The sequence below is a fragment of the Haemaphysalis longicornis genome, unplaced genomic scaffold, assembly GCF_048455015.1.
Source record: "Haemaphysalis longicornis isolate Haplotype H1 unplaced genomic scaffold, Haemaphysalis longicornis Haplotype H1 scaffold_6, whole genome shotgun sequence".
Lineage (NCBI taxonomy): Eukaryota > Metazoa > Arthropoda > Arachnida > Ixodida > Ixodidae > Haemaphysalis > Haemaphysalis longicornis.
The window spans coordinates 11,266,046-11,280,180 of record NW_027526407.1 but is presented as its reverse complement, the minus strand read 5'-3'; the positions used below and the strand labels follow the sequence as shown (position 1 = coordinate 11,280,180).

The window sequence follows — 14,135 nt, the reverse complement described above, 5'->3', positions numbered from 1 at the left end:
CAAGCAGACCCCTGGAGTCCCGTTCAGGTAGGCGATTGCCTTTAGCAGCGATGGAGCGTGAGGCCGCAAGCAGTCCCGCTGGCACCTCCCCTGCTGCTCCTATGGGATTTGCTATCACCAGCTGCCAGCGCGATCCTCCTCATTTCGCCCGGTTCTACCATGAAGACGTTGAAGACTGGCTGGATCAGTTTACTCGAGTCAGTGTGTTTAACCGATGGGATGACGTGGCGAAGCTACAGAACGTTGGGTTTTCATTGGAAAAGGTGGCACAAACATGGTTTCTTAACAACAACCACTGGCTCGCCGACTGGGCCATCTTTTGTCAGGAGCTGCGCCAGATATTCGGTAGGCCGGTCAGACATGGTAAAAAAAGCTGGCCAGTCGCCTTCAGGGCCCTTAAGAGACGTATGCGTCTTACATAGAGGGCGTTCTCGCTCTGTGTCGCCGTGTGGATGCAAGCATGCCGGAGGCCGTCAATGTTCGCCATGTCCTGAGGGCATAGCACCTCTTGCCTTCAACGCCCTTGTAATTCAAAATCATTCGACCATCAGAGATATCGGGACAACCTGTCAGCGCCTGGACGAACTGCAGGCCGTCCGTCTGCAACCAAGTGGTCTTGCTATGCAACCACAGGGGGACGTGGACCTACGCGCCCTCATACGTCAAATCATACGCGAAGAGCTCCAGTTCAATGACCCGCCGTCTCCTCCACGCGATTCATTTCGCTCGGAAGCGCTGCAGTTGCGCGACCTTGTGAAGGAGGAGCTGGCATCCATGATGGGTGTGAGGCCGACGCCACCCCCAAATACTCCAACTCCCACCCCGTCCTACTCGGCAATGGTATCGCGACCGCCCCTGCCTCAAGATGCCGCGTTCGCAACCACACATCTAACAGCGATCTCCGCAGTGACCGTTCCACGGGGGTACTACACCAACGTGCGAACCCCTCGCCAGGCTTTCCCGAGCGACCGACCCGTCTGCTATTACTGCGGGATCCGGGGCCACATATCCCGCTTCTGCCGACGCCGTATGCAAGACGAACGACGAGGGTACGCACCGTTTGAACGAGATTTCGGTTATCCTTACTGTTCACAACGTCGTGTCTATGATTCAACCCCGCGACGCTCATCTCCACTCTCCACCTCGTTTGAAACGCCTCAGACCAATCGTCCCTCCCGCCGCCGATCACCCTCACCGTATCGACGGTCCGTGTCTCCTCTTCACCCGGCTTCCCACGTTCCCGACAACCGCTCCGAAAACTAGCGCCTGCACTTTTCAGAGGTGAAACTGCGTCGCTCAGAAAATGCTCAAGTCCTCCTCAACGACCATCAAACTTTTTATCCGTGCTAGTGAAAGGAATATTTGTTAATGCTCTTGTGGATACTGGTACAAGCGTTTCGGTTATTCATGCAGATTTGTGTTCGCGTCTCCGCAAGATTAAAATTTCTTACACTGGTCCTTCACCGTGCAATGCTAAAGGAGTCGTACTGCAACCTTCAGCGCAGTTTACAATTCGAGTATTTACAGATGGAAGCCGTCATCACGTTCCCTGTGCAGTGCTTACTCCGTAGGCACACCAATTCATTCTGGGGTGGTACTTTCTATCTTCGGCGTCCGCTGTCATTTCCTACAATTTACCGGCCGTCGAACTCACGGCTACCCACTTCTCCAGCGTTGATGATGAATAGCCGCCTCGGTTGGTAGCATAAGCTGATCAAGTTCTGCTCCCTGGGCAAGAGACACTAATGACAATGTGCTCAGATAGGATTCAACATGGTGACATTTTAGCCGTTCCTGTAGGGTCCTTCCTTCCTAAAGGAGTCCTCATTTCAACCTGCCTCGTTGGGTTTTAGAATGGGTCAGCGGTACTTGCTGCAACGAACGTCAGTTCATAACCGATCTTGCTGCCCAAAGGTGCCGCTATTGCTACTGTTGCTGCTGACAGCCAGGTCATATCTGTTATGCCCATTTGCTCGTCGTCAGCAGGCCAGCGCCTTTCGGATCCTGCATCGTCATCGGCCGCTCTTGTCGCAACCATTAGCTCTGACCTCAGCCCTAAAGAGGTAGTGTCCCTGCTTGCTTTGCTTGAAAAACACGCGGCTTGCTGTGCCTTTTCTTCGTCGAAGCTTTGGCAGACTTCCGCAACAGCACACCGCATTGACACGGATGGCTCTCGTATCATCGGCCGCCGTCCGTATCATGTATCTTCGTCTGAACGAAAGATCATCGACAACCACGTTTCGGACTTGCTTGAACGCAACATCATTCGCCCGTGGTCGTCTCCCGTCGTTTTGTTTCATAAAAAAGACGGATCAGTGCGTTTCTGCGTTGAGTATTGTGCACTAAACAAAATTACCCGAAAAGATGTATATCCCATGCCCCATATAAATGACTCTTTGGACTGTTTAGAAGGTACGGAATATTTCTCGAGCATTGACCTCGGATCTGGCTATTGGCAAATTCCGATGCATGAATCTGACACAGAAAAAACCGCGTTTTCCACCCCGGACGGATTTTATGAATTCAATGTTATGCCTTTTGGATGATGTAATGCCCCAGCTACTTTTGCGCGTCTCATGGATACAGTCCTGCGTGGACTGAAATAGAGGAATTGTTTATGGTATTTGGATGATGTTGTGATCTTCATATCGACTTTTCCTCAACATCTTGAGCGCTTGAAAGAAGTACGTACATGTTTAGCAAATGCTGGACTTCAGCTCAACACAAAGAAATGCCGTTTTGCCAGAAAAACAGTCAAAGTCCTCGGTCATGTTGTCAGCAAAGAAGGCATCCAACCAGACACTGGCAAAATAACAGCTGTGCTCAATTTCCCTCGACCGCTACAACAAAAAGCCCTCCGCAGTTTCCTCGGCCTTGCCTCTTACTTTCGCCGTTTTATTCCTGGTTTGGCCACCCTTGCTTCACCTCTCAATAGGCTCCTGCAATCCGACGTTCGCTTCACCTGGTCCGACGACTGTGAAAAAGCTTTTCACACTCTTAAAGGTGCGCTTGCTTGTCGCCAAGTGTTGTGCCACTTCGATGAGACACGACCCGCACTTCTCCATACCGACGCCAGTGGGACCGGCATTGGCGCCGTTCTCCTCCAACGGGATGACCAATCAAGAGGGATGACCATGCAAGCCTGTTGCTTATTCCAGTCGCTCTCTCACGCCCACCGAAAAAAACTACAGCATCAAAGAACGGGAATGCCTGGCCGTCGTTTGGGCTGTCCAGAAATTTCGGCAATATTTAAAGGGTCCCCATTTCACCATTGTAACCGATCATCACGCACTCTGCTCGTTATCGACTTTAAAGAACCTTACTGGACGCCTTAAACGGTGGATTCTTCTTTTAAAAGAATACGACTTCTTTGCACATGCAAGCCGGGCAAGAAACACCTCGATGCAGACGCGCTATCGCGCTGCCCGCTATCACCTTCACATTCTGCTTGCGTAACGCCGCCGGCAAAAGCGTTGCCGCTCGCGCCTGTCAGCTCCATTGCGGTGGGTGAATACTTTCAGCTTAAAAAGATCCAACAAGAAGACCATTATTGTCAAAGCATGGTCGACAGACTGAGCGGCAGAACACAGCCTCCAAACAGTCGCTTGCGCCGCCAGCAAAAAAAATTCGGGTTGTTGATGGCGTGTTGCATCGTCAAAATTAACACCCTACAGGAGAAAAGTGGGTTCCCGTTGTACCCCGGGCACTGCAGCAGAAACTTTTGGAGGCCTTTCATGACGATGCGACCACTGGCCACCTCGGATATCAGAAAACGTATGACCACTTCCGAGCCGGTTTCTTTTGGCGTGGCATGTCCACAAGCGTATCCAAGTACGGCGCGTCCTGTACCTCCTGCCAGAATCGCAAGCGCATTCCATCACCTCCAGCTATACAGCTACAACCTATCTCTTGCCCCGCTGAGCCTTTGAGGTTGTTGGGATTGATTTGTACGGGCCGCTACCTGAAACTCCCACCGGTTATCACTGGATCGTCACAGCTGTGGACCATCGGACACGCTATTCTGAAACGGCTCTCTTGCGTACTGGATGTGCCGAAGAGGTGTCTAGTTTCTTTTTGCACCGCATCGTCTTGCGGCATGGCGCCCCTCGTGTCCTGCTAACTGACTGGGGGAGAACGTTTCCCTCGAACATCGTTGCAGAACTCCTGCATGCCACACGAACTGTTCACAAATCGACCACCGGATATCACCCTCAAACTATTGGACTTACTGAAAGATTTCATCGCACGCTTTCTGACATGCTTTCAATATACATTGCACCTGATCACAGCAATTGGGACCACAAACTCCCTTTCGTGCAATCGCTTACGATACGGCCACCCAACGCACCACCGGTTATTCCCCATTCTTTCTCGTATACGGCCGCCCACCGTCCTCGCCACCAGACACCTGTTTCTTTACCGCCCCTGTATCACGTTCTGCTCCAAGCACTGAACAGTTCATCTCTCGCGTGAAGTATTGCCGCCAGCTTGCCTGTGACCGCACTACTGAGTGTCAGCAGGACAGGACAGAGCGCTACAACGATTTTCACCAGACTGTTGATTTCCGACACCGCGATGAACTTTTGTTATGGACCCCTTTACGGGTTCCTGGACTTAGCGAAAAATTCGTTCACAATTTCCTTGGACCGTACACCATTCTAGAGAAAACCTCACCGGTCAACTTCAGCATAACCCCCATACCTCAACCTGCCGACCACCGATGCCGTGGCACCGAGATTGTGCACGTGTCTCGGCTCAAGCCGTTCCATCGTCGTCCTTGCGTGTGATTGCGGCCGGGAGGCCGCCTTGATGGCCGGGGGGAATAAGTGTGAGCGTGAAACTCCGAAGCGTAGAAAATCATTTATTTCACTTCTCCTTTATCCCCATCACCAAACACATCGAGGAAGGCTTCGTCTACTACGAGACTGATCATCATCTTCGTTGGTTGCTGGGCCGCTGTTCCGAGACGGCGTGGTAAAATAAAGGCCTTACATCACCGAGTACCCAAGGCCCTTACAATATACATACATACATATACATATATATATATATATATATATATATATATATATATATATATATATATATATATATATATATTTATATAGATATATATAAAATATATATATATATATATATATATATATATATATATATATATATATATATATATATATATATATATATATATATACAGAAAGATAGGGCAGCAGTCGACAACGCCAAAGGAGGCATAGGGGTGTGGTTAGTCTCTTTTCTTTTTCGCTACGGTTAATTAGGTAAACATTTTTTTAATATACAGAAGAAAGAAAGAAGGAAACACGCGCCCAGAGTGGGGCCCGAACCCACGCCTTTCGATTACATGTCGAATGCCTTACCAACTCGGCTATCTGGGCGACTGTGTTCTCCTTCACTTTCTGGGCTATTTATATATTTTACTAGAAGTGTATCTGACGCTTGAGGGTGGTAGCCAGCGCCACTCTGGCTACACGGGGAGAAGGGGACCTTCTTTTCAACCCCCGGGGCGTGACTCGAACGTCTACAGCCTGTCATGAGCGGGTTACTGGCGGGAAGCCCTCTTATGCTACCTAGGCATCAAGGCTGCCAGAACCGAGACCCTCGCTAGGCTTTCGCAACGAGCCCCTCATTTCCTTACTATATATTTATATATATATATATATATATATATATATATATATATATATATATATATATATCTATATATCTATATATATATATATATATATATCTATATATATGGATATATATATATATATATATATATATATATATATACATGGTAGTAACTCAGTCTGGCTGTATCCGAGTCCAAACGAGGTGTGGAGTCCGCGCGCAGCTCTCGCGCCGAAGCGAGCGCGGTCGATGGAGCTGCCACTGTATTGCTACGGTCGACATATACCGACTGGGCGATGGATCCCACTCGGAAGGTCAGCCTCCGGATTAGTCGAACACAAACCTTCTCGGCGAAAATGACGCTTTTACGGTTGCTCAGTATCTTTGTTACAATCACCTCGTAGGACAGAACGAGCGATCGTTTGAAACTGAGGGCGATGCGACAATGAGCGGGTCGTAGTAGGGCTTGAGACGCTGAACGTGAACCGTGTCGTGGCCACGGAAGCGACGATCAGTACTAGCAGTGACGGGCTCTACGATGTAAGTGACGGGGCACGTTTTTTCCACGACTCGGTAGGGACCCTCGTATTTATTCTGAAGTTTGCTTGGAATACCTGGGACAGTGAACGGTATACATGCCCATACAAGGAACCCAGCAGCGTAAGTTTTCGTTCCACTACTGTCGTCCTGGCGAGACTGCCACCGCTTTATATATATGCCGGCAGTCTACAACACCAAATAAGTCAGGGGAATGGTTAACGGATTTTTTTACCGTTCTTTAGGCTACATTTTTTATGGTTAATTTATGCGAGAAAGAAAGGAAGAAAAACACGCTGCTAGAGTAGGGGACCGAACTCACACCTTTCGATTTGAGCTCGAATGCTTTACCAATTTAGTTATCTGTGCGACTGTGTTCTCTTTCACTTTCTGGAATATTTATTTTTACTACAACTGTGTATATATATATATATATATAGCGAATCAGAATAGGAAATGAGGGGCTCGTTGAAAATAACACAGAAATAAGGGTTGGCAGTCGAGAAAACCTCGGAAAGCAAAGGGGAGGATGTGGTAGATCATTGAAACAGATTAAGAATTTGGAAAGAAAGAAAGAAAGTGAAGAAAAAATGCCCGCCAGGTGGGATCCGAACCCACGACCTCCAGAATACCGGTCTGGTGCGATGCACCAGACCGGTATTCTGGAGGTCGTGGGTTCGGATCCCACCTGGCGGGCATTTTTTCTTCACTTTCTTTCTTTCTTTCCAAATTCTTAATCTGTTTCAATGATCTACCACATCCTCCCCTTTGCTTTCCGAGGTTTTCTCGACTGCCAACCCTTATTTCTGTGTTATATATATATATATATATATATATATATATATATATATATATATATATATATATATATATATATATATATATATATATATTTACTTATTTATTTATTTATTGTTACGTGGTGGCGGGACAAAGGACGTGAAAATGAGATGGGCGAACGACGTATTCTCACTATTTACAAGATGTCGGCCATGAAATAGAAGCGGCACTGGCTGAGCGCCAACCCAGCTGCTTCTTCTTTGTTGTCATCCTCGTCGTTATATTGTAACATAACCCCGCCATCGAGGGAGACCGTCCCGGTCGAGCTATAGTAGGCGAGCGAGTGTAGTGAGTATGAACGAGGAAATCATAATACACAGTGAAGACGTCGTTGTCACCACGGATGAGAATGAACAGCTTGGTGAACACTGGCCCGGGAACAGCCATGCCCGCCGACGACTTGAAGCAATGTCCAAAGCCCTTGATTAGACTCGCCGGTGAACGGGGAAGGGGGACAGCGTCGTCGCCTTGTCTGGTCGCAGCTTCTTACGTCTCGGCTGATTTGGGCTCGTCATAGGCTGGGGAACGGGCTTGGGAACAGATGCCGTGATGGCTCACGGGGGCTGGAACATGCCCACGCGGTCGAAGAGCCTGGAGAAGATCGCTTCAGGAACCAAGATGGCACGATGCTGGGGCCGGGATGAAGATGATTACCCCGCACACTCCACCACAAGATGTTTCGAGGCGAGGATGCCGTAGAAAAATGTATTTGCATTATTCAAAACGCAAGAGGCTCGGTGCCAATAGTGCACACTGAGGGAAGCAGAACCATCACACCTCATCCTCGTCTTCCACGGGAACTCGTCGCACAATTCCCGTTCGTTTAACCTGTGGCAAATCCACCCATAACCACATACTTTGTTTTCGCTTGTCGGTGCCTCGTGTCATTATTTCCCTGCTGAACGAGTGCCGTCGCGGCGATATGGGGTTACAGCGTCCGGCGGAAAATAGGGGTTCAATCGTACAACGTGTACGATGTCTGTAGAAGTAGCGTGACTCGACGGTGTTGACGCCACAGGGGAGACCTAGTATGTTACGGCGGTAACTTGGCGCAAGACGCGAAAGGGACCACAGTAGCGGGGCAGAAGCTTTTCTTAAAGGGCGATACGGCGGGTAGGATTCCAGAGGAGAAAAGGGATCCCGGAGCGAAGTGCGCCACCCGATGTCTTCGGTCATAAATCGTTTTCTGATCGGGTTGGGAGGAACAAAGCCGGTTTCGGGCAATATGCCTAGCATGGTCAGCGCGAGCAATAGCCTCCCAGGCATACTGTGATCGCACTGATGGTTGCTCTGCCGACATAGGCATGAGTGTGTCCAGTGGTAGGGTGGACTCACGTCCATAAAGGAGATAGAACGGCAAAAACCCAGCCTTATCATGCCGCGACGAATTATAGGCAAACGTCACGTACGGCAGCGTGACGTCCCAGTCGCGGTGATCCGTGGAAACGTAGCAGCAAAGCATATCGGTCAAGGTGCGATTTAAGCGTTCGGTAAGTTCGTTAGTCTAGGGATGGTATGCTGTAGCTATTTTATGTTTTGCAGAACAGGATCGGAGGATGTCATCAACGACTTGTGAGAGAAAGCTACGGCCACGTTCGGTGAGCAACTGACCTGGAGCCCCATGCTGGAGAATGACGTCGTGAAAAGGCAAACTGCCACTTCAGTAGCACTGCTAGTCGGCAATGCAAGCGTGAAGGCGTAGCTTGTGGCGTAATCCGTGGTGACAGAAATTCACTTGTTTCCCGATGTCGACTGGGGAAACGGGCCAAGAAAGTCCAGGCCAACGCGGAAAAAAAGTTCTACCGGGATGTCGAGCGGCTGTATTGTTCACTCATTAAGCGATGTTGGTGTCTTGCGGCGCTGACACTGGTCGCAATAACTGACGTAGCGCGTACGAAACGGTAAAGGCCGGGCCAGAAAAAAGGCTGGTGTACGGGTTCGTACGTGCGGGAAATGCCGAGGTGACGAGCAGTAGGCATGTCGTGAAGTTGCTGGAGGATAGTGGAGCGCAAATACGCATGGACAGCGAGCAAAAGTTCCGGCCCATCAGGACGGGTATTTCGCCGATACAAAACGTTATCCCGACGCACAAACATTGCCGTCGACGCGTAAGGTACTGCAGAGTTAATGTAGTCGATGATCGATCGAATCCTGGGTCGCGGCGCTGTTCTTCCGTAATGTGGAGGAGTCCAGATATAGGACAGAGAAAAACTGCGTCGTCATCGTCAGCAGCGTCTGGTGGGTCGACCGGATGGCGAGACAAGCAATCAGCATCTTGGTGGAAGCGTTCAGATTTGTATTTTACGTCGAATGTATATTGCTGTAGGCGCAATGCCCATTGACCTAGCCTGCCTACCAGATCTTTTAGCGAATAGAACCAGCACAGCGCGTGGTGGTCTGTTATGACTGTGAATTAGCGGTCATGCAGATAAGGGCGAAACTTGGCGACAGACCACACGAGGGCGAGGCATTCTCGTTCCGTAATGGAGTAGTTGTGCTCTGTGGTGGAAAGGAGACGGCTTGCAGAGGCAATAACCCGCCCAAGAACATCCTGTGTTGCGCCAAGACAGCTCCAATTCCGTACACACTGGCATCTGTGCGTACTTCTGTGGGTGCAAAAGGGTCAAAGTGAGCCAGAAGCGGAGAGTGGGTGAGTAAGGAGATAAGGTTGGTAAAAGGGGCAGCGTGCTCGGAGCTCCACGAAAACGGAACGTTTTTCTTAAAGAGGTTGGTGAGGGGTCTAGCAATATCAGCAAAGTTCTTGATACAGCGTGGAAACTACGAACAGAGTCCGAGAGAGCTTCGAACGTCTTTCGTCGACCGCAGTGCTGGAACGTTATGAACTGCGCGGACTTTATCAGGGTCGGGACGAACCCCCTTCGTGTCGGCGAGGTGTCCGAGGATTGTGATTTGCTGACGTCCGAAATGGCATTTGGAGGAATTCAGCTGAAGGCTGGCGCGTCAGAAAAGGGCTATAATTTTCGAGAGGTGTTCGACGTGGACAGTAAATGAGGGGGAAAATACGATAACGTCATCCAGGTAACAGAGGCAGGTGGACCACTTGAAGCCCTGGAGCAGCGAGTCCATCATGCGCTTGTATGTGGCTGGAGCGTTGCGAGGGCCGAATGGCATCACTTTGAACTGGTACACACCATCGGGTGTTATGGAGGCTGTTTTTGCACGGTTCGTTTCATCTACCACACATGTTGTGGTGGAGGGACAAAGGACGTTAACCATGAGATGGGCGAACGACATATTCTGACTATGTATAAGATGTCGGCCATGAGATAGAACCGGCACTGGCTGCGTGCCTGCCCCCATCTTCTTCTTCCTACGTTCTGATATCCTCGTCGTGGTCTTATAGCATGTTATATATATATATATATATATATATATATATATATATATATATATATATATATATATATATATATATATATATATATATATATATATATATATATATATAAGATATTCTGACGAAGGACAGTCCGCGGGCCGAAACGTTAAAAACCCTTCGCTTGTTGACGAGGTTCCCTTTTTTTCAGATATTTGACCAGTCTCCAAGAAGCTGTTCATTGCAACTATATAAAAATATCATCATCAGCCAATCTACACCCACTTCAGGGCAAAGGCGTCTCCCATACATCTCCAATTATCCCGGTCCTGTTCTGACTGCGACCAATCATAATGTCATCTGCCTATTTAAGTTTCTGCATTGATTGTCTTCTCTTTGGATCCACTCTGTTTCCCTTTATGACCAACGGTTATCTTGCCTTCACATTACATGCCCTTCCAACACACAATTGTTCTTTATTTCGACTCATCTATCCATAACAGTGGTTTCCTCCCTGACACAATCCGTTCGGTTATTGTCCCTTAATGTTACACTTATCATCTGCCGTTCTATTGCTCGCTGAGTCGTCCTAAATTTATGTTGCACCCTTTTAGTGAGCGTCGTAGTATCTTTTCTCTAGGTGCGTACCGGTGAGATGCAGCTGTCGTGCTCTTTCCTCTTCAGGGACAGTGGTAGGCTCCCATTCATTTTCTGAGAATGCCTGCCGAATAAAATATACTTCACTCTTATCCGTCTAATTTTCTCTGTCTCATAGTTGGGATCCAGAGTCACAACTTGGCCTAAGTAAATATATTCGCTTACCACTCCCACTGCCTCGTCACGTATCTCAAACCACTGTGCTCTGTTGAGGTTATTGATCATTAGTTTTTCTCATAATATTTTCAGGCCCATGGTTCCAATCTGCTTGTCCAGTGGCGTAAGCATGCTTTATAATTCGTCCCCCCAGTTACTTTGCAAGACAACGTCATCAGCAAATCTTAGGTTACTGAAGTATGCTTCATTAACCCTTAATCCTACCTGTTCCCAATCTATTGTTCTGGATGTCTCTTGTTATCATGCTGTGAATTTTATTAGAGAGATTGAAGCGCGCTTCTTTTTTGGTATTTTACTGCTCTCCTTATGAAGGACGATTGTAACTGTGGACCCACTGTAGATTTTTTCGAGTATTCTTACGCAATGCTCGTTTGCACCCTTACTCCGCAATGCTTGAACGACTGCTGAGGTTTCGTGAGAGTCGAAAGCTTTTTCATAATATATGAAGGCAATAAATAGGGGTTTTGTATACTCGCCGCAATTTTCTATCACTAAATTGATCGTGTGAATATCGTCCATTGTTGAATAGCCTTTACAAAACCCTGCTTGTTGATTAGGCTGATGGAAATCTAAGGAGGCAGAGGTTATGTTAGCGAGTACCTTGTAAAAGACTGACAGTAAGATGAGGAGCCTGTAATTTTGGAAGACCTTCTTGTAACATCTCTTAAGGATTAGGATGCTGTCCATATTCTTCCAAGATTATGGTACACTCTCGGTCATTAGGCATTGCGTATAGAGGTTTTCTAGTTTTACCTAGAATAATTTGTCCGATATCCTCTAAGATGTCTGCTGTTGTCTGATCCTCACCAGTTGCTTTGCCTCCTTCCTCTTTTTCAAAGCCTACTTTATTTCTGATGCCATTACTTGCAGAATGTCTATCTCCTCTGAATTGCTTGCTTGTTCGGTATTATCTTGGACGTCGCGGTACACCCAGTTAATGACGCCTCGGGCGCTATAACTATTTTATCTCTATTTGTTATGGCATTGGCTTGCTGGATTTCGAGTGCGTACATGTGATTTCCCACTACGCCTAGACGGCTCGTAACTGCTTTCAGGCTGCCTCGGTTCTTCACAGCACGCTCGACGATCCGTTCAATGTCATACTTCCGCATAAAAGCTATGTTACGCCTAATGATGAACTTAGAAAGCGTCGCTAAATCTATTCTGTTGCTGGGGTGGAGATTGTCTTGCTTCGCCGTATCCGCATTATCACGGATTGTGCCATAGACGCAATCCGTGAGAATGCGTGTAAGATGGTCGCTGGCTTCCTGTGTCGTAAACTGTGGTTCTCCGGTTAGAGCTAAATATCGGTTCTGCAGTGCCGTTCTAAATTCTTCAACTTCCCGTCTTACTGCCAGCTCATTGATCCCGTGCTTTCGTACTAGCTTGTTACGATACTAAAATGTAGCCTCATTCGAGATCTTACCATACGGTATTCACTACACCTCACCCTTCCGAGCACTTCTACGTCCTGCACGAGGCTAGTGTTATCGCATAGTATGAAGTCTATTGTATATATATATATATATATATATATATATATATATATATATATATATGTGCGTGTGTGTGTGTTATTTCTAATATTTCCAAGCACGATACAACTAGAAGTTTTAGCGTCTGGAAAATATTTGCAATTAATCATCATCGCATTATCCTTGTCTGATAAATCGCACCAGTTTTATCTTCGTTTCCTGGCGGAGTTTTCGTGGGTCCCCCGACTCTTGGAATACACTTCTACGTCCTGCACGAGGCTAGTGTTATCGCATAGTATGAAGTCTATTGTATATATATATATATATATATATATATATATATATATATATATATATATATATATATATATATATATATATATATATATATATATATATATATATATATATATATATATATATATATATATATATATATATATAAATATATATAAATATATATATATATATATATATATATATATATATATATATGTGTGTGTGTGTGTGTGTTATTTCTAATATTTCCAAGCACGATACAACTAGAAGTTTTAGCGTCTGGAAAATATTTGCAATTAATCATCATCGCATTATCCTTGTCTGATAAATCGCACCAGTTTTATCTTCGTTTCCTGGCGGAGTTTTCGTGGGTCCCCCGTCTCTTGGAATACACTTCTACGTCCTGCACGAGGCTAGTGTTATCGCATAGTATGAAGTCTATTGTATATATATATATATATATATATATATATATATATATATGTGTGTGTGTGTGTGTGTTATTTCTAATATTTCCAAGCACGATACAACTAGAAGTTTTAGCGTCTGGAAAATATTTGCAATTAATCATCATCGCATTATCCTTGTCTGATAAATCGCACCAGTTTTTATCTTCGTTTCCTGGCGGAGTTTTCGTGGGTCCCCCGTCTCTTGGAATACACCGCCCTTTATTCTCGAGTCCTTGACTCACTCAAGTGGTACAAGGTGCGCTTCATCCCGAAGTCTGATTTTCCCGGATGAACCGCTGGAGCTCCGATCAGGTCAGCCCTTGATCCTAGCAACTATTTTCTTGCAACGTGAGGGTGTTCGTGGTGAGAGTACAGGAGGAATAACTTTTCAGATCGCCATTACTACCAATAGTTGCTAGCGCGATGCTGAGTATTTCGTTGGCATTCATGGTGACTCGATTACAAATGGCCCAATTAGTACTCTAAGGTAAGTTCTTCCTACCCACGGGTTGACACGTTCAAACTACCAAGGGTTGGTTTAAACTCGTCGAAAGTGGCGAAGTCCTGGTGTCGCTACCAGGATGACGCCAAGCCTGACTGGAGGAGCTTTACCCAGCCACTATGTCAGATATTTGGCAGTCCCTCCAATGGCGCGGTTGGAACAAAAAAAACTTGACGCGGGCATACAACACCCGGACGGAATGTATACTTCGAACATCGAATGTCGTTGCAATGTGTCCTTGATTCGGC

At 46.9% G+C, this 14,135-nt stretch overlaps 1 protein-coding gene and 1 non-coding gene across 3 annotated transcripts in view; one reads left to right on the top strand and one right to left on the bottom strand.

Annotated features, from left to right (window-relative positions):
• LOC144142233 (uncharacterized) overlaps window positions 1–14,135 on the top strand; it is a 153,683-nt gene that overhangs the window by 85,440 nt on the left and 54,108 nt on the right. The gene's annotated exons all lie outside the window — the stretch shown is intronic.
• On the bottom strand, window positions 5,325–5,396 carry Trnat-ugu (transfer RNA threonine (anticodon UGU)). Its single transcript has one exon. It is a non-coding gene; the product is annotated as a tRNA-Thr (tRNA).